Source organism: Choloepus didactylus (genome assembly GCF_015220235.1).
Source record: "Choloepus didactylus isolate mChoDid1 chromosome 23 unlocalized genomic scaffold, mChoDid1.pri SUPER_23_unloc11, whole genome shotgun sequence".
NCBI lineage: Eukaryota > Metazoa > Chordata > Mammalia > Pilosa > Megalonychidae > Choloepus > Choloepus didactylus.
This window is the reverse complement of record NW_023637592.1, coordinates 177,815-199,562: the sequence shown is the minus strand read 5'-3', so window position 1 is coordinate 199,562 and position 21,748 is coordinate 177,815. Positions and strand designations below refer to the sequence as shown.

The 21,748-nt window shown below is 41.1% G+C and overlaps 1 pseudogene; it reads left to right on the top strand.

The window, feature by feature from the left end:
• The first annotated feature begins 7,713 nt into the window (after positions 1-7,713).
• Positions 7,714-9,729, top strand: LOC119524962 (annotated as a pseudogene).
• The last annotated feature ends 12,019 nt before the right edge of the window (positions 9,730-21,748 follow it).

Below are 21,748 nucleotides of genomic sequence, written 5' to 3'. Positions count from 1 at the left end.
TTCCTGAAGTATAAGACACAGAACAGGAGACAGAAACTTAAGTTCCTGGGCCTGTGGGTTGGAAGGAGACTGGGCTGAGGTGTTATTAACAGTTCACAACCAAACCCCGGGGCTGTGTTAGACCAGGCTTCTCCATCTCTAATGCTCACACAGATCCTGTGAGTAGTGTTACAATGTGTATTTCAACTCAGGGCATCTAGAGTTGGGCCTGAGACTGCATTTCTAATCATAACCCTCCACCAACAAAATCTATGGACATTTTTAGTAATGACAGTCCACAAGAAACATAAAACAAGAAGTGGAGTCCTCTGCAGAAAAGAAACTTAGTAAAATCTCTAAGGAAATGAATGACTTGCATTAAAGAAGAAACCCACACTGCATGCAGAAAGCCAACCAGACAGGACAGTGGCTAGAGGGCAGAATGTGGGAGAGGCTCCTCTTTCTTTCTTTCTTTCTTTCTTTCTTTCTTTTTTAACAAATGGGCATGTCTGTATCCCAATAATACTTTATTTGCAAAAGGAAGTGATGGCCCCAAAGTTTGTTGACTACTGATTTAGAGCTTTGTAAGCCATTGTGAAGTATTTGAGTTTAATTCGTAGGTGAGCATTCATTAGAGGTTTTTGAATAGAGAGGAGTGAGATAATTTGACATCTGCTTTAAAAGGAAGCCTCTGTCTAAGGGTCATTTCAAACTTAACTTGTCCAAACCAAATTATTGTCCTCCCCACCCACAAACCTACTCTACCTGCTGAATTCCATCCTGGTTTATAATAACTGCATCTTTTCACCCCTACTCCTTTATGGTCTATTCTCACATAGGCAGCCAGAGGCATCCTCTTTCTTTTAACAAAACCAAAATAATACTCTTCTTGGTCTGAGCTCCCTTCAGTCTCTTGTCCCATCCCCTACTGGCTTCTCTTCCAAGATGTTCTTAAGCCCTGACTATCCACATCCTGTCAGCCTCAGCTGACAGCTCATCTGCAACTCAATGAGAGCCCCTGAGCCAGAGACACCAGCTAAGATATCCCTTGATTCCTGATGCACAGAAATGCTCCAATAATAATTGTGTGTAGTTTTAAGCCATTTCTATTTGAGGTCATTTTTTACACAGTGATGGATAACTAATACAGATGGTGACTGACTATGATCTCCAGGAACAGCTCCATTGAGGAGAGGTAGACTGAGGCACTGGTGCAAGTGGAGCACCTTCACTGGATGCTTAGGGTCCCCTGGTCATTGGGGTGAAAGGGCTGGCTCAGGATCTCCCTGATGAGGGAGTCCCAGGCCTGAGGTCAGGCATCTCCTTCAGCAGGTACATAGGCATTGCAGTGCCTTGGGGGGCATGTCACCCATGAGACTTGGTGGAAGATGGAGTCTCCCTGTTACTTTGCTTAGGAGATAAAAAGGCAGTCATGATTCATTTACATAGGACAATGGTTTTGAGAACCTCCCAGCCTGTGGAAAGTCTGGGTTTGAATTGATATAGAGGTAAAACAAAACAAAACAAAACAAAAGGTGTAAGAGGGAAATCAATGAGAGTCTGAGGTTTGGGGCCTCAGATTAACTAAGAGGTGAGGTAAGGTCTTTAGTAATGGGTGTAGATATTCAGTCAAAACAGATACATAGTCTGTGCTTTGAGTTTCTACAGTTTCCCCTTTTCTGAAACATGTGTGTATCACATGCAACATATGTACTCTCACACAGTCACACACACTTGATTTCTAGTTCCTGGATCCAACACTTTGTTGAGAACCCCCTTCCCATAGTGTTCTATTTTCTTCTGTATTAGCAATTGCTAATAATGAAATTTTGTTGACCTCAGATAATGAATTGATCAACTTTCCATATTTTTTTCTCTCCACTAGAATTTCTGAGCTTGAGAGTGATTTCTTCCTCTCATGAGGATGTACATGTGTGTATGTGCTCTGAATATGGAACCAAGTTTGATGCAGATGTGTTAATGCATATTTGAATACTGCTTCATTTACTGCATGAGACTATTTTACATTTTCATGAAATATTCTTCAAAAATTGGGTTCTCAAAGCTGCATCAAATTGTTGCACCCCAAAGTAGTAACATATTGTCTTAATGGTGACTATACAGTCACTCTAATGCAAAAATAAAAGTGTCTAATAACTAAAGAGTTTTATTTCATCATCATTTAATTCATTGTTACACATGCTTCCTGAAGACATACATAATTATTCCAGGAAAATCAGTATAAACAGTGTCCATGGGAAACTGAGACATAGAGCCACTCTAGACACAAGTGTTGGTTCTCAAAACCATTGTCCTATGTAAATGAATCATGACTGCCTTTCTATCTCCTAAGCAAAGTAACAGGGAGACTCCATCTTCCACCAAGTAATGAAGTATTTGACAGGTTTATTCAAATATATTTGACACACCATCAAATATACCCCCCACACGCAGACAATCACAATCACACCACATAGACTCACGTGTAGAGAGTCTGTAACACATGTACACACAAATCCATGCCACCCAAAGAGAATAAGCTGCTTTCAGGAGTGTAGAGCATGCTCATGTCTTTCCCATGGAAAGTCACTTTCTTTAACCATTTTTCCAGTCCTGACTCACCACGAGTTGGAACCAGGATGCCTCTTGAGGCAAACCTAGTAAGAATGCCCTGGTTTTCATCCAGATTTTGCCTCAAGTGAGTTATTCCATATACATACAGTTTTCACTCATTCTTGGGGCTACCTTCAATTAGAGAAAACAGTATGAGGATCAGATCACATTGTGTCCCATTTGAACAGGACTTTTGCTTCTTGGAACCATTAGAAAAGCAGATGGGAAACAGTAGTCAAGTAAAAGCCCCCAAAGCAAGAGGAGTGGTCATGTCTGGAGACACGTGAGCTTTTTCTGGAGATGTATATCCCAAGTCCATTTTGGCTGGTGACTACAATATTCTTAATCAAAAGAGAAAAAATTACTGCTGAGAAAAAGGCTCCCTATGTATAGTTCATAACCTGCTGCTGCCACTTGTGGATGCCCTCTTGAATCATGGATCATTTGGGAAAAGTCTTCCACTCCTACATCCCAAGGAAATTGTATTTATCATCTATAATGTACATGATTAGGCATCCTTATCTGAAATAGATTGAAGAATAAAGAAACCATAAAAGTGACTTCTCTACTTTATGCAAAGAATAGTGACCTCACCTTGGCTTTAGAAAGGGCCTTTTCATCTTGGATCCTGGGAAGCTCTGCCATCATTAGCTTCTGGGGAGCTAAGATGACACAAAGTAATTCCTAGCACACTGGTGTTTTACTCTTGAATTATTCTGGCCTTGGGCAATAGGCTAGAGTGTTTGGAGATGGGGGTTAAAAAGCACAAAAGTGAGCTGCTTCAGAGCCATCATTGTAGTTAGGATGACAAAGAATAGCAGTAAAGAAATAAAATCAAAGTTCTTAGCTTTGTAGCTAAAGACAACATATTTAATGCACACAATCACCCTACCTGCTGACACACAAACTCACAGTCACAGCAGATGCTAAACGTACACTTGCCTAAGCCTTCATGCACACAAACCTTCACCACCTAAGGGAACATAGCTGCTACCAGTGACTGTAGAACAAGGAATTCCTTAATGAAAAACATTTTGCCATTCCCACAATCATTGTTCCCCCATGAAGCTGGGATCAGGCTGGGTCTTTCCAGCCTAAATCTTGCAAGATGCCCCTTATCTTATTGCAAGTTTTTTTACAGAAATTGGATGAGCCCAGCAGACCTACCATTTTCCCTTGTCCTCAAGGCAACCTTTAATTGCAGAAAAGATAACACTGCAAGGATCAGACTATTGTGTATCATTTTTGCTCAAATCATGCTATTTTATAAAAATAGATGGAAAAGTCAAAGTTCCCATTAGTAAGTATAGCAGACACCTGTGCGAAAAGTCCAAGCTTTTCCCGAAGGACATGTCTCTCAAATGCATTTTGGTGGCAATGACTAAAGTCTAGATCCAAGCAGGAAAAATAGTGCTGAGGCAAAGCTCCCTCCCATAGGGTTTACCCTCTGATGCTGGCATTTTTTGTCATTTTTTTACTGTGAAATACAACATATATACAGAAAAGTGATAATTTTCAAGTACAATTTAACAAGTAGTTAGAGAGCAAATTTCAAAGAATGTTGTGGGTTACAATTCCACCATTTCAAGTATTTCTTTATTCTGAAAGATATATATACAGAAAGGTGATAACTTTCAAGGTACAATTTAATGTGTAGCTAAAGAGCATATTTCAAAGAACGTTATGGGTTATAGTTAAACCATGTCAGTTATTTCCTTCTAGCTATTCTAATACTCTAGCATCTAAGAAAAATGTATATAAAGACTTCATAATTTTTCTAAAATGCTATCTTGTCTGTTAACCCTTCCTCTCATTTTCTCACTTTCTCAATCTTCAGGCATGTTTTCTTTTTTTAAAATTCAATTTTATTGAAATTGTTCACATACTATACAGTCATCCAAAGATCCAAAGTGCACAGTTACCCCTGGTACCATCATACAGCTGTGCATCCACCACCACAATTAATTTTTTCAATTTTTAGAACACTTTTATTACTCCAGAAAAGAAATAAAGACAAAAAAGAAAACTCAAATCCTTCCATACCCCTAACCACCCCCCTCCATTATTGACTCATAGTATAGGTATAGTACATTTGTTACTGTTGATGAAAGAATGTTCAAATACTACTAACTGTAATACATAGTTTGGAATAGGTATTTTTTCCCTATGTACCCTTCTATTATTAACTTCTAGTTATAGTGTCATACATTTGTTTTAGTTCACAAAAGGTTTCTACTATTTGTATAGTTAATTATGGACATTGTCCACCACAAGACTCACTGTTTTATACATTCCAATATTTTAATGTCCAACTTTCCTTCTGGTGACATATGTGACTCTAAGCTTCCCCTTTCCACCACATTCACACACCGTTCAGCACTGTTAGTTATTGTCACAATAATGTGCTACCATCATCTCTGTCCATTTCCAGACAAGTTGAACGTAGTTAAACAATCTGCTCAAATAAACAACTGCTCCCCATTCTTTAGCCTCATTCTATATCCTGGTAACTTATATTTCATGTCTATGAGTTTACATATTATAATTAGCTTATATCAATGAAACCATACAATATTTGTCCTTATATGTCTGTCTTATTTCACTCAATATAGTGCCCTCAAGGTTTATTCATCAACCTGTTTCATTTTAAGATGGTTTTTTTCACCCACCATACATTCCATACTAAGTGAACAATCAATGGTTCCTGTATAATCACATATTTATGCATTCACCACCATTACCACTGTCTATATAAGGACATCTCCATTTCTTCCACAAAGAAGGAGGAAGAGTCAAAGAAGGTAGAGAGATGAAAGAAAAAGAAAAAGAAAGGAAAAAAAATGGCAGCTAAAAAGCAACAAAAGGAAAGACAGAATTAAACTAAAGTACAATAAAAAGAGTCAGACAATATCCCCAAAGACATCTGTTTTTCAAATGGCAGCCTGAATTCTGGCTGCCCCGGGTGGGGGTGGGGTTTCCTAACTTCTTGCATGTTCTTTGGCAGGGTGGGGTAAGGGCTCCCCCAGTTCTAAGGAGATCCAGACTGTGGTGCCAAGATCACACCCCACCCACCTTCCACAATGTGCCCCAGGAGACTGCGGTTGGGTTCACACGTGTGACTGAAAGTCATGGACACTTAACATTTACAACACTACAATACAAATACTTATAACTCACAAAAACATAAGCACCTGTAATCCCTTGGAAGGGCACATGTGGGTGACATTTGGCTCCACATGGACAGTGTTGAGGCTCTGGCCGTGGAGGGATGACCTTGCAAGACCTGCTGCAGAACACTTTTTGAAGGTCAGGGGGAATATGTATCTTAAGTTGAATTATAAATAAAACTATATCCAAATACTGCAGCCCCCCTCCCCTGTGAGTGATCCCCGAGTGCAGCAGGTTGAGCTCAGCAGTGGCAGAAAGCATGGTCCTGGGATCCTTCCCTGTGGTGTGCGGGATGGCTGGGATCTGGGACAGAGGAAGAAGCATGGGGGGCCTGGGCATGGCCCCCAAAGTCTGGGTGCATCTAATTTGTGTGATTTGGCTCTGAGCCCGAGACAGGATTCTTTCCCTTTTTTCTCCCATGTCTGGGGTTGGCTGTGGGGTGCCAAGTGCAGCTGAAGTAGGGCAAGAGGAGGCAGAAGCCTTAACTGTCCAGGGTCAGAATGAGCACATTTCTCGCTGCACGGACTGAGGTTATGAGTTGCTCATCGGACCAGCTCCAGCAGCTCCTAGCCTGTGAAGCAAGCTGGCCATGCTTCAGACCCAAATTTCATGATTCTTCATCTAAGTCATTGAACATGATGTCCATGGTGGGCACTTGCTCCTTTGGGGGAGTTGATCTTGAGGACAGTCTTCTGAAAGCCTTTCTTGGTCTGGGGTGAGAGAAGGGAGAGGTGGATTCTGGTGAGGAGCAGTGGGCTCTGTGTTCGGCCAGTCACCAAAGGTGCCCCCCCCCAGGCTCTGGAGAGGTGGGGTCCTGTCCTGCACTGATGCACATTGGTTCCCACCACAGCATGACCTCTGGAGTCACCAGGGGAGTGGGAGGAGGGGCTGAGGGGTAGTGGGATCCAGCCCCATTTCTACCCCTCTCCTCTGGCTTGATCACATGCACCCCAGCCAGGACCGGCTAAGGAATGAGCAGGGCCTGGTGCAGAATGAAAATATGGGAGCCCTTGTTCAAACACTGTGGAGAGTTTCAAGGCAGGGAGGGCAGGGCATTCAACCAAGGACCACTCTCTTCTGCAGACCCCTGCTCAGCCCACCACCCCTGCCCTCAGCATCCACCTGGCTGGAATACCCAGGGGTGAAAGGGCACCACATTCACATGCAGGAAGTGAAGGGAACCTGCAAAACCACCCAGTCCCAGAGAGAACTGGGTAAACTGAGACACACAGAGAGAAAGTGCTAAGAGAGTGAGCTAGTCAGGCCCAACCCTTCCAAGACCATCTGTTCAATCCCCATAGATGCCCCATGTCCCATCAGCACAGCCCCAGGTACAGAGCAGGAACTCTCCTGAGCCCTCCTCTCTCTCCTGCTGGGCCAAGTCCCCAAGAATGGAGGAAGCAAAGGTGCAGTGAGCGCTGATCTAGAAAGGCCCCAGACCCAACTCAGAGCATTCAGGACACCTGTTAGTGAGGCCGACCCAACCCTGCCTTCCCTGTCAATGTCCCCTAAGATGAAGGTCCCTCACCCACTGCCCCCCTGTCCTGGGCCAGCAGCTCTCTGCAGCCTCTGAAGACTAGAGCTGGACCTACAGTGGGCTTTGCCCTTGGGCAGGTCTCTCCCATGTCCAGCTCAGCCCAGTGCAGAAACTATCCAAGGAAAAAGCACAGGGGGGCCAGCAAGGACACCCCTGGAGGGGCAGTATCACCTGGAGAAGCAGCCCAGTGGGGAGAGTGTCACCACCCAGATGCTAGGACCAGAGTTCCCAATGTCCAGCCCTGACCAGTGATGGTGCTGCAGGGGAAAGGCTCAGCCACTTGGGGTCTCACTCACCACATGCAGGACAGGGTTGATGGCGGGGCATCCCTCTGGGAGGGAGGGCTGGACAGGACCCCTGAGAAGGCCTCATAAGTCCCCTTGGACTGTGCACAGCAGGGCGAAGCACCCGAGAGTATGGCCTGCCAGACACTTGCACCCCAGTCCTTGCCCCCAGGTAACCCCCCCACACACCACCCCAGACTTGGTCTGCATGGCCATAGGAATTGCAGATGCAGAGATGTGTCACTTCTAAGATGAGGTTATAAAAGGCCTCATGGCTTCCATTGTCTCAGGCTCACTCAGATTGTGCACTCTGACCCTGCTGGGAGCAGCCTGGGGAGAGGCCCACGTGGTGAGAAAGCGAAGCTGCAGTCCAGCAGCCCAGTGGATGAACCGCTACATTTTGGGGTGGTTTATTACACAGCAACACACAACCATACACTCAGTTTTCTCAACTGTACACTGGGTAGACCAGCTTCCTAGAGGTGAGAACAGAAGGAAACCTTATCTGCCAAGCACTCGTGGCCCTGCCATACCTGTGCTCCGGACTGCAATGCCTGGGTGGCTGGCTGTGGCCTCGTAAGGGTTTCCTGGATTTCCCTTCTTTGCATTCCCACTCCCCTTCTGGACCTCGGTCCCCCAGCCCCCAGGCCTGCCTGCCTTGATAAGAACCACCCCCCCGCCACACACACACACACACACACACACACACACACACACACACACACACACATATACTTCACTGCAGTGGATGAGGCTGCAGTCAGTTAAAGCTGAAATCTGAACTTCAGGGCCAATATGGACATGGTTGAAAACTGTAAACTGAATTTCTTTATAGTGTCATTTGTATGACAGTGGATCATGTACAATGAATAAATGTACACTTCTGACTATAACCTTTAGCAGTGAAGGATGAGCACATAAACAGTACCATGTTGAGTTCAAAGAAAAATAATTTTTTGTTTGGGGACACACTGTAAATTGAATTTATAATATGTAAATACATGTGGTTGTTTCTGGAGAGTTCTAATATGAAGAGTAGTTTTTCATTATTTAAAAGTACATGGGAGATGCCGCGCAGCCACCGCCAGAGCCAGGCTCCACGCTTCTCTCAGGCTCTCTCGGCAGCCGGCGCTGTGGCTGCGGCGCTGTGCTCCGGGCTCCACCTCCCGGCTCTCCTTCCTGCCGGGCCACTTGCCTCCCAGCCTTAGGACCGTCCACTCCGCCCCGCAGCGGGAGCAGCGCATGCTGGCAGCCTCCTGGCACCGCCGGGTTTTTCCGCTCACGGTTACCGCGGGGCTCTCCGGCTGGTTAGCAGGGCCCGGCCGCCTTTAACGCGGATCCCGGACCCCCGGGCACTGCCCCCGACCCTCTCCGTCCCCCGCTTCCTAGGGGCGACGGTCCCCGTCTGACGCCCCAGCCGCGCACTCCAGCACCTTTGCGCACCGGCAGCCGCGCCACGGCCGGGGCCGACCCTCGGGCAGCGGAAGGAGCAGGCGCGGCCCGCCCGGCGGGGAAGCTCCCAGCCGCCTGCACCCGCGCCAGCGGCACCTGCCGAGTGGGGAGGGTGGGGGGCTCGCGCCGACCGCAGCGGCGCCAGGAGGTCCCGGCCAGGCCGTCCCCTCGGCCCGCGTCCTGCGACCGCAACCCGGACAGGAGAGAGCCCTGGACCTGGCGCTGCCGCCCGCGGCGCTCAGCCAACCCTCGCTCGGAAAAGAGGTTTTTAAATCAAAGATGGGAAAGTCAGAGAAAACGGCCATTACTCAGGGCCAGCTTGTTCAAGGTATACACGTGTGTGAACAACCAAAGATAGAAAAGCAAATACAACTTACCACTAACCAAGATCACCTCTGCAAAAAGGAATGAAAATAATTTTTCGCAGGATTCTCTTTCATCTGGTATAATTTAGAAGCAAGAGAAAAAGTCTTTTAAAAATACTGAGAACATTAAAAATACACATTTGAAGAAATCAGCACCTCCAGCTGAAGTGAGCCAAAAGGAAAATTATGCTGGGGCAAGGTTTAGTGATCCTTCTTTTAGCGTTCTTCCAAAGCCTCCCGGCCACTGGATGGGAAGCACTGATGCAAATTCCACCCAAAACAGGGAGATGATGGCAGTATAAGTAAAACTATCCTAAAAGTTCAAACTTAGACTTCATATTTCAGTATGTATGTAAAACATAGATTTTCCAAAATCTCTGGGTGCTTTAAAAGAAAATTGGTACAAAAATAGAAATTTGTCTTGTTGCAACACACAAGTGCAAAAAAAGCAAAGATGAGTGAAAAAATTTACTTCCTGACAGCTTGTATTATATTTTGTATTTTGCCAATACTGTATACCATGTATTATGTGTATATTGTTCATACTTGAGAAATACATTATAGATTTGTTATGAAAGTATGTATTTTGTCCTGCCCAAATGGTAGGGGTTTTGTATACATAAAATGTAGAAATTTTACGTGTCTAAGGCACATGGAAGACTGATTTATTTGCACAAGGTACCAAGAGATTGTTTTTCAAGAAACAGCTGTCTAGTCTCAAGGTGAAGCTATAAATGTGAACAGCACTAGTGAAATTGAAATCTGTGCCACAACCATTGTAAACACGGAGTTTGTCAATGTTTCTCTAAATTATAGTATTTGCAGTGTTTTCAACATGTTTGAATTCTTTACAAGTACATTTATTTTGTTACCAGGTCTTGTTCATAAAAACAATCTTGATATGTATTCAAATGCAGAACAATTCTATGCAGAATAATGATAAATTTCCCCTCTAGAGTTATTGTAAATTGTACAGATGTCATATTTCAATCATCAAGTTTCAGCAGCTCATTCTAGTACAAATGTTTAAAAATGTGGCTTTTCTAATAGGATATTGTATTTTTTTAAGTCTTGGATGTGCTTTAATTGCTGCTAAATGATGTTACTTCTTTGTTAAAAAATCTAATGATGTCCTTAAAGGTGCAAGTTGAATGTACATCATAGAGAGATATTAAAAGCAGGTATTTATTAACAATCAAGGCATGTAAAAATGATCCATGTTGGACATAAAACAACTGTTTAAATCAGTTTCTTGGGTGCTAGAGCTTTGGAGCATGTAGAATCTAGATTTATAAATTGTGGTTATTCTATATTTCTAGAAGGTTCTTATCAGCAAGGTGGGAGGATGGTCCCACAAACAAATTTCTTGTAGTTTGTATGGATTTGTTACAATGTGAAACATTTTCTACTGCCCTGTATGGTAGAAACCATTACTTTTTAGGATGCTGTATTTCATTCTGTAGGTTCTTTATTGTCACATTCATAATGCTGATACTTATATGTAAGTTACCCATCTGCAGAAAAAGGAGGTTATACTTACCACAGATTCTCATTAATATTGTATGGTTTACTTTGGCTCTTATTTCTGATGTTGCAAGCCATTTTGTTTTTTCATTGTACATAGACATGTTGCCTCATTAAGATGTTGCTGAAATTGTACAGAATGTAGCCAAAAGATAATAAACAATGACAATTTAAAATTTAAAGACTATGAAAACTACATATAAACGGAGCTTTCAAGATTAGGTTATTGACTAACATCTCCTTTCACTTAAAACTCATCTGAATAAATTCTTTAAGAACACTTCCAAGACAAGTATAAAGAATTTCAAGCTGTTAAAGTAAACCTAATAACCATTATCAAGGTTAGTCCTGGGTAACTAACACTTGGCATTATCAGGAGTGACTTAAGCACTATACCTGTTCCTCTGTAGATTAAGATAGAAATCCTATGAAAAATATTGACATGGTAATGAAATGTTAGCATTGACTGTTTGTTCAGGTGCCGCCCACAGATTTAAAAGATTTTTTGTTTCAGTTTTCATCTTTCTGAATCATAAAGTACTATCTGCACATAGTAACTGTTATTTAAACTCTGAATTAAAAGAAAATGCAGTTTTGTTGAAAATTTTGTGGAAGTGAGTATCTAAGTGGACATGTAAACTTGCCAGGAGGTGAAATAAGTATTATGTAGATCTAGATCACTGTTTCACAACAGTATCTCTAAATAAATGTGAGTGACCATGTCAGAATGAAGAAAAGGGGGAATAAAGGCCATAAAATGAAATTGCTTTCTTAACCTGAGTTAAGGTAGTGATTTAGAATCAAATATGTTTAGGATATGAATCAACCTTAGTAGACCATATCTCCTTCTCCTAAGGTTTTCCCAAGCAAATGCTGTAGATTCTGGATAACATGCAAATACCTAGCAGGGAGGAGATGGCTCATTGAACCAAGCTGAATAATTTACTATTACCTTCACAGTGGAAATTGGTATCTATCACTAAATAATTTCAAAACCACTGGCAATCTTGGCTCTAATCTCTTGTGCAGTTTTGATTGTTTTGTAATCTCATGTCTGCACTCACAGTTAAAGAGTGTCTTATATCCCTAAAAAACAAAAACAAACAAACAAACAAAAACTGAGCAGCAAATTCAAGTCATAAATTAGATTACAGGTTACCAGGGGCAAGCATGGTATAGGAAAGCAGGAGTTAAGGCTTACTTGGTACAGAGTTTCTGTTTGGGGTGGTGGAAAGTTTTGGTCACGGATGGTGTTGATGGGAGCACAGCACTGTGCATATAATTAACACTTCTGAATTGTAGACTTCAAAGTGGTCAAAGGGGAAATTTTATGTTGCATATATGGCATCACAATAAAATAAAAAAAAAAAAAATCAACCTGTGCAACACAAAGAGTGAACTCCAATATAAACTATGGATTTAGCTAATAATTATAATATGTGGTTAATCAATTATGACAAATGTAGCACACTAATGCTAAATATTAATAATTGGGAAAACTGCATGTGTAAGGGGTTATAGGGGAATTCTGCACTCTCTGCATAATTTTTCATTAAACCTACAACTGCTCTAAAAAATGAATTAAAACTGAGCTACAATGGGTAATAAAATGGAGTCAGTCTGAGAAGTTTCCAGCTGTTTCTGGACACTCAACATCATCTTGACCAATTTCAACAAGCATTGTTTCCACCTCCTTCCAAAGCTGACATGTCCTGGAATCTTCTCACCAGGATGCTGCTTCTGGAAGTAAGGAGGAGTGAATATCAGCTTTGGAGAATGGCCAAACCTGTTTGCTGCCTGAAGCACAGTTGAGTAAGGAGTTTTGGGTCTCAGGTCCTGACTGCACATTTCCCCTCCCAACAGTTGGACCCCACAATTGCCAAGGAGTGACGACATCCTGGGGGAGGCACTCCCCTTCTCGTCTCCAAGTTCACCGGCATCACACAGCACAGGCCTCAGTGAACCACAAATAACTGAGGCATCTGGCTGATTTCCCAGTCTGAATGCTCTGACCCACTGTCAGGCTTTACATCCTTCTGCTGAATCTATTTCTAAATCTATCCAGATATATTTTGTTTGTTCAACAAATATTCTTGAATTCCAGCTATATTCTAGGAACTTGGGATATATTAGTGAATGAAACAGGCAAACAATTTGCTCTCTTCATGGGGCTTAAGTTTTATCAAGGGAGGCAGACAATAAACATAAATCATTAGTAAGTAATTAAAGATGAATTAAATCATCAATTAATAAATAACAATTAATTGCATAGACTTTAAGAAGGGGAAGAGGGCTGGGGGAAACCATAGAAGAAATGTAGCAGGGCAGGGGGACAGGGGATTCTAAAATGGGGGAAGTGGCAATTTTAAATAGGGTGGTCAGGGTGGACTTCATTGGGAAGCAGTTTGCCATAAGGTCTTTTTTTAATTTTTTTTAATTTTTTTTACTTTTAATAAATATAGAAATCTAATGATTTAGTCATGTTAAGAGCATATCCAAGGGATTTGTTTTTATTATGGTTTCCAACTTGTCACTAACATAGTCCCAAATGATGTTATTGATATTGTTGTTTATTTTTGATGTGAGACCTGTGGTGTAATGTCATTACTATACTACTCTACTGTTAGGAGAATCCGTTATCAAAATAGAAAACTCCTAGTAATGTGAAACTTCCTTATCTTAATTTTTTATTTCTTCCTTCACCTTCTTCCCATCACTGAAAACTACCCTCTTCAATATGTACAAATAAATTTATCTTTTTCAGTAAATTGAAATACCAAGCATAGCACAGTTTATTTCATATTTTCCAATAAGAATCCTGACACATAAAAATGATTTATGCCTTTTATACTGCTCACTTTAAATATATATTTTAAAATCTCTGAAATCAGGATGCATTCCACATGATATAAAAGGAACTTTGATAGCAAATTTCTCTCATCTGTTTTTATTAAAAATTTCTTATGAAGATAATGACTGAAATTATTATTGATAACATTCTAATAGCTAAGTAATGTGGTAATTAACTTTCATAAGGTGAAAGGAGCTGAACAAATACATGTATCAGAAGAGTATTACATTGCCTAAGTTTATTTGCTGGTTCTGCTTTTTTTAATGCAACTGTATTGAGATATATTCATATACCAGATAATCATCCAAAGTGTACCATCAGTGGTTTGCAATATCATCATATAGTTGTGCATTCAACACCACAATCAATATTTGAACATTTTCATTACAGTAAAAAAAGAAAAAAAAAATAAAAAGGACACCTGAGGAGGAGGTAGGGCAAGATGGCAGACTGGTGAGCTGTATGTTTTAGTTACTCCTCCAGGAAAGTAGGTAGAAAGCCAGGAACTGCGTGGACTGGACACCACAGAGCAATCTGACTTTTGGCATACTTCATACAACACTCATGAAAATGTGGAACTGCTGAGATCAGTGAAATCTGTAAGTTTTTGTGGCCAGGGGACCCGCACCCCTCCCTGCCAGGCTCAGTCCCGTGGGAGGAGGGGCTGTCAGCTCCAGGAAGGAGAAGGGAGAACTGCAGTGGCAGCTCTTATCGGAAACTCATTCTACTGATCCAAACTCCAACCATAGATAGACTGAGACCAGACACCAGAGAATCTGAGAGCTGCCAGCCCAGCAGAGAGGAGACAGGCATAGAAAAAAACAGCACAATAAACTCCAAAATAAAAGCGGAGGATTTTTGGAGTTCTGGTGAACATAGAAAGGGGAAGGGCAGAGCTCAGGCCCCGAGGTTCATATGCAAATCCCGAAGAAAAGCTTATCTCTCTGCCCTGTGGACCTTTCCTTAATGGCCCTAATTGCTTTGTCTCTTAGCATTTCAATAACCCATTAGATCAGTGAGGAGGCCCCCCCTTTTTTTTAATCCTTTTTTCTTTTTCTAAAACAATTACTCTAAGAAGCCCAATACAGAAAGCTTCAAAGACTTGCAGTTTGGACAGGTCAAGACAAGAGCAGAACTAAGAGAGCTCTGAGACAAAAGGCAATAATCCAGTGGCTGAGAAAATTCACTAAACACCACAACTTCCCAAGAAAAGGGGGGTGTCCGCTCACAGCCATCATCCTGGTGGACAGGAAACACTCCTGCCCATTGCCAGCCCCATAGCCCAGAGCTGCCCCAGACAACCCAGTGTGATGGAAGTGCTTTAAATAACAGGCACACACCACAAAACTGGGCGTGGACATTAGCCTTCCCTGCAACCTCAGCTGATTGTCCCAGAGTTGGGAAGGTGGAGCAGTGTGAATTAACAAAGCCCCATTCAGCCATCATTTCAGCAGACAGGGAGACTCCCTACACAGCCCAGCAGCCCAGAACCGCCCTGGGGGGATGGCACTCACCTGTGACATAGCACAGTCATCCCTCAACAGAGGACCAGAGGGTGCACGGCCTGGAAGAGGGACCCACTTGCAAGTCTCAGGAGCCATACTCCAATACCAAGGACTTGTGGGTCAGTGGCAGAGACAAACTGTGGCAGGACTGAACTGAAGGATTAGACTATTGCAGCAGCTCTAAAACTCCAGGATCACCAGGGAGATTTGATTGTTAGAGCCACCCCCCTCCCTGACTACCCAGAAACATGCCCCATATACAGGGCGGGCAACACCAACTACACACGCAAGCTTGGTACACCAATTTGACCCCACAAGACTCACTCTCCCACTCACCACAAAGGCAAAGCAGGGGAGAATTGGCCTGTGGAGAACAGGTGGCTCCTGGAAGCCACCTGCTGGTTAGTTAGAGAAAGTGTACTCCACGAATCTGAGGATCTGATAAATTAGAGATAAGGACTTCAATTGGTCTGCAAATCCTAAAAGAACCCTATCAAGTTCAGCAAATGCCAAGAGGCCAAAAACAACAGAAAATTATAAAGCATATGAAAAAACCAGACGATATGGATAACCCAAGCCCAAACACCCAAATCAAAAGATCAGAAGAGACACAGCATCTAGAGCAGCTACTCAAAGAACTAAAGATGAACAATGAGACCATAGTACGGGATACAAAGGATATCAAGAAGACCCTAGAAGAGCATAAAGAAGAAATTGCAAGACTAAATAAAAAAATGGATGATCTTATGGAAATTAAAGAAACTGTTGACCAAATTAAAAAGATTCTGGACACTCATAGTACAAGACTAGAGGAAGTTGAACAATGAATCAGTGACTTGGAAGATGACAGAAAGGAAAATGAAAGCATAAAAGAAAGAATGGGGAAAAAAATAGAAAAAATCGAAACGGACCTCGGGGATATGATAGATAATATAAAACGTCTGAATATAAGACTGATTGGTTTTCCAGAAGGGGAAGAAAAGGGTAAAGGTCTAGGAAGAGTATTCAAAGAAATTATTGGGGAAAACTTCCCAAATCTTCTAAACAACATAAATACACAAATCATAAATGCTCAGTGAACTCCAAATAGAATAAATCCAAGTAAACCCACCCCAAGGCATATTCTGATCACACTGTCAAACACGGAAGAGCAGGAGCAAGTTCTGAAAGCAGCAAGAGAAAAGCAATTCATCACATACAAAGGAAACAGCATAAGACTAAGTAGTGACTACTCAGCAGCCACCATGGAGGCAAGAAGGCAGTGGCACGATATATTTAAAATTCTGAGTGAGAAAAATTTCCAACCAAGAATACTTTATCCAGCAAAGCTCTCCTTCAAATTTGAGGGAGAGCTTAAATTTTTCACAGACAAACAAATGCTGAGAGAATTTGCTAACAAGAGACATGCCCTACTGGAGATACTAAATGGAGCCCTACAGACAGAGAAACAAAGATAGGACAGAGAGACTTGGAGAAAGGTTCAGTACTAAAGAGATTCGGTATGGGTACAATAAAGGATATTAATAGAGAGAGGGGAAAAATATGGCAAACATAAACCAAAGGATAAGATGGCTGATTCAAGAAATGCCTTCACGGTTATAACGTTGAGTGTAAATGGATTAAACTCCCCAATTAAAAGGTATAGATTCACAGAATGGATAAAAAAAAATGAACCATCAATATGTTGCATACAAGAGACTCATCTTAGACACAGGGACACAAAGAAATTGAAAGTGAAAGGATGGAAAAAAATATTTCATGCAAGCTACAGCCAAAAGAAAGCAGGTGTAGCAATATTAATCTCAGATAAAATAGACTTTAAATGCAGGGATGTTTTGAGAGACAAAGAAGGCCACTACATATTAATAAAAGGGGCAATTCAACAAGAAGAAATAACAATCATAAATGTCTATGCACCCAATCAAGGTGCCACAAAATACATGAGAGAAACACTGGCAAAAGTAAAGGAAGCAATTGATGTTTCCACAATAATTGTGGGAGAATTCAATACATCACTCTCTCCTATAGGTAGATCAACCAGACAGAAGACCAATAAGGAAATTGAAAACCTAAACAATCTGATAAATGAATTAGATTTAACAGACATATACAGGACATTACATCCCAAATCACCAGGATACACATACTTTTCTAGTGCTCACAGAACTTTCTCCAGAATAGATCATATGCTGGGACATAAAACAAGCCTCAATAAATTTAAAAAGATTGAAATTATTCAAAGCACATTCTCTGACCACAATGGAATACAATTAGAAGTCAATAACCATCAGAGACTTAGAAAATTCACAAATACCTGGAGGTTAAACAACACATTCCTAAACAATCAGTGGGTTAAAGAAGAAATAGCAAGAGAAATTGCTAAATATATAGGGACGAATGAAAATGAGAACACAACATACCAAAACCTATGGGATGCAGCAAAAGCAGTGCTAAGGGGGAAATTTATAGCACTAAAAGCATATATTAAAAAGGAAGAAAGAGCCAAAATCAAAGAACTAATGGATCAACTGAAGAAACTAGAAAATGAACAGCAAACTAATCCTAAACCAAGTAGAAGAAAAGAAATAACAAGGATTAAAGCAGAAATAAATGACACAGAGAACAAAAAAACAATAGAGAGGATAAATATCACCAAAAGTTGGTTCTTTGAGAAGATCAACAAGATTGACAAGCCCCTAGCTAGACTGACAAAATCAAAACGAGAGAAGACCCATATAAACAACATAATGAATGAAAAAGGTGACATAACTGCAGATACCGAAGAAATTAAAAAAATTATAAGAGGATACTATGAACAACTGTATGGCAACAAACTGGATAATGTAGAGGAAATGGACAATTTCCTGGAAACATATGAACGACCTAGACTGACCAGAAAAGAAATAGAAGACCTCAATCAACCCATCACAAGCAAAGAGATCCAATCAGTCATCAAAAACCTTCCCACAAATAAATGCCCAGGGCCAGATGGCTTCACAGGGGAATTCTACCAAACTTTCCAGAAAGAACTGACACCAATCTTACTCAAAATCTTTCAAAACATTGAAGAAAATGGAACACTACCTAACTCATTTTATGAAGCTAATATCAATCTAATACCAAAACCAGGCAAAGATGATACAAAAAAGGAAAACTACCGGCCAATCTCCCTAATGAATATAGATGCAAAAATCCTCAACAAAATACTTGCAAATTGAATCCAAAGACACATTAAAAAAATCATACACCATGACCAAGTGGGGTTCATTCCAGGCATGCAAGGATGGTTCAACATAAGAAAATAAATCAATGTATTACAACACATTAATAATTCAAAAGGGAAAAATCAAATGATCATCTCAATAGATGCTGAAAAAGCATTTGACAAAATCCAACATCCATTTTTGATAAAAACACTTCAAAAGGTAGGAATTGAAGGAAACTTCCTCAATATGATAAAGAGCATGTATGAAAAACCCACAGCCAGCATAGTACTCAGTGGTGAGAGACTGAAAGCCTTCCCTCTAAGATCAGGAACAAGACAAGGATGCCCGCTGTCACCACTGTTATTCAACATTGTGCTGGAAGTGCTAGCCAGGGCAACCTGGCAAGACAAAGAAATAAAAGGCATCCAAATTGGAAAAGAAGAAGTAAAACTGTCATTGTTTGTAGGTGATATGATCTTATATCTGGAAAACCCTGAGAAATCAACGATACAGCTACTTGAGCTAATAAACAAATTTAACAAAGTAGCAGGATACAAGATTAATGCACATAAGTCAGTAATGTTTCTATATGCTAGAAATGAACAAACTGAAGAGACACTCAAGAAAAAGATACCATTTTCAATAGCAACTAAAAAAATCAAGTACCTAGGAATAAACTTAACCAAAGATGTAAAAGACCTATACAAAGAAAACTACATAACTGTACTAAAAGAAATAGAAGCGGACCTTAAAAGATGGAAAAATATTCCATGTTCATGGATAGGAAGGCTAAATGTCATTAAGATGTCAATTCTACCCAAACTCATCTACAGATTCAATGCAATCCCAATCAAAATTCCAACAACCTACTTTGCAGACTTGGAAAAGCTAGTTATCAAATTTATTTGGAAAGAGAAGATGCCTCGAATTGCTAAAGACACTCTAAAAAAGAAAAACGAAGTGGGAGGACTTACACTCCCTGACTTTGAAGCTTATTATAAAGCCACAGTTGCCAAAACAGCATGGTACTGGCACAAAGATAGACATATAGATCAATGGAATCGAATTGAGAATTCAGAGATAGACCCTCAGATCTATGGCCGACTGATGTTTGATAAGGCCCCCAAAGTCACTGAACTGTGTCATAATGGTCTTTTCAACAAATGGGGCTGGGAGAGTTGGATATCCATATCCAAAAGAATGAAAGAGGACCCCTACCTCACACCCTACACAAAAATTAACTCAAAATGGATGAAAGATCTCAATATAAAAGAAAGTACCATAAAACTCCTAGAAGATAATGTAGGAAAACATCTTCAAGACCTTGTATTAGGCGGCCACTTCCTAGACTTTACACCCAAAGCACAAGCAACAAAAGAAAAAATAGATAAATGGGAACTCCTCAAGCTTAGAAGTTTCTGCACCTTAAAGGAATTTCTCAAAAAGGTAAAGAGGCAGCCAACTCAATGGGAAAAAATTTTTGGAAACCATGTATCTGACAAAAGACTGATATCTTGCATATATAAAGAAATCCTACAACTCAATGACAATAGTACAGACAGCCCAATTATAAAATGGGCAAAAGATATGAAAAGACAGTTCTCTGAAGAGGAAATACAAATGGCCAAGAAACACATGAAAAAATGTTCAGCTTCACTAGCTATTAGAGAGATGCAAATTAAGACCACAATGAGATACCATCTAACACCGATTAGAGTGGCTGCCATTAAACAAACAGGAAACTACAAATGCTGGAGGGGATGTGGAGAAATTGGAACTCTTATTCATTGTTGGTGGGACTGTATAATGGTTCAGCCACTCTGGAAGTCAGTCTGGCAGTTCCTTAGAAAACTAGATATAGAGTTACCATTCGATCCAGCGATTGCACTTCTCGGTATATACCCGGAAGATCGGAAAGCAGTGACACGAACAGATATCTGCATGCCAATGTTCATAGCAGCATTATTCACAATTGCCAAGAGATGGAAACAACCCAAATGTCCTTCAACAGATGAGTGGATAAATAAAATGCCGTATATACACACGATGGAATACTACAAGGCAGTAAGAAGGAATGATCTCATGAAACATATGACAACATGGATGAACCTTGAAGACATAATGCTGAGCAAAACAAGCCAGGCACTAAAAGAGAAATATTATATGCTACCACTAATGTGAACTTTGAAAAATGTAAAACAAATGGTTTATAATGTAGAATGTAGGGGAACTAACGATAGAGAGCAATTAAGGAAGGGGGAACAATAATCCAAGAAGAGCAGATAAGCTATTTAATGTTCTGGGGATGCCCAGGAATGACTATGGTCTGTTAATTTCTGATGGATATAGTAGGAACAAGTTCAGAGAAATGTTGTTATATTAGGCAACTTTCTTGGGGTAAAGTAGGAACAGGTTGGAAGTAAAGCAGTTATCTTAGGTTAGTTGTCTTTTTCTTACTCCCTTGTTATGGTCTCTTTGAAACGTTCTTTTATTGTATTTTTTTTTTCATACAGTTGATTTAAAAAAGAAAAAAATGTTAAAAAAAAGGGAAAAAAATATATAGTGCCCCCTTGAGGAGCCTGTGGAGAATGCAGGGGTATTGGCCTACCCCACCTTGATGGTTGCTAACATGACCACAGACATAGGGGACTGGTGGTTTGATGGGTTGAGCCCTCTACCATAGGTTTTACTCTTGGGAAGATGGTTGCTGTAAAGGAGAGGCTAGGCCTCCTTATATTTGTGCCTAAGAGCCTCCTCCTGAATGCCTCTTTGTTGCTCAGATGTGGCCCTCTCTCTCTAGCTAAGCCAACTTGAAAGGTGAAATCACTGCCCTCCCCGCTATGTGGGATCTGACACTCAGGGGAGTGAATCTCCCTGGCAACGTGGAATATGACTCCCAGGGAGGAATGTAGACCTGGCATTGTGGGATGGAGAACATCTTCTTGACCAAAAGAGGGATGTGAAAGGAAATGAAATAAGCTTGAGTGGCAGAGAGATTCCAAAAGGAGCCGAGAGGTCACTCTGGAGGGCACTCTTATGCACAATTTAGACAACCCTTTTTAGGTTCTAAAGAATTGGGGTAGCTGGTGGTGGATACCTGAAACTATCAAACTACAACCCAGAACCCATGAATCTCGAAGACAATTGTATAAAAATGTAGCTTATGAGGGGTGACAATGGGATTGGGAAAACCATAAGGACCACACTCCACTTTGTCTAGTTTATGGATGGATGAGTAGAAAAATAGGGGAAGGAATCAAACAA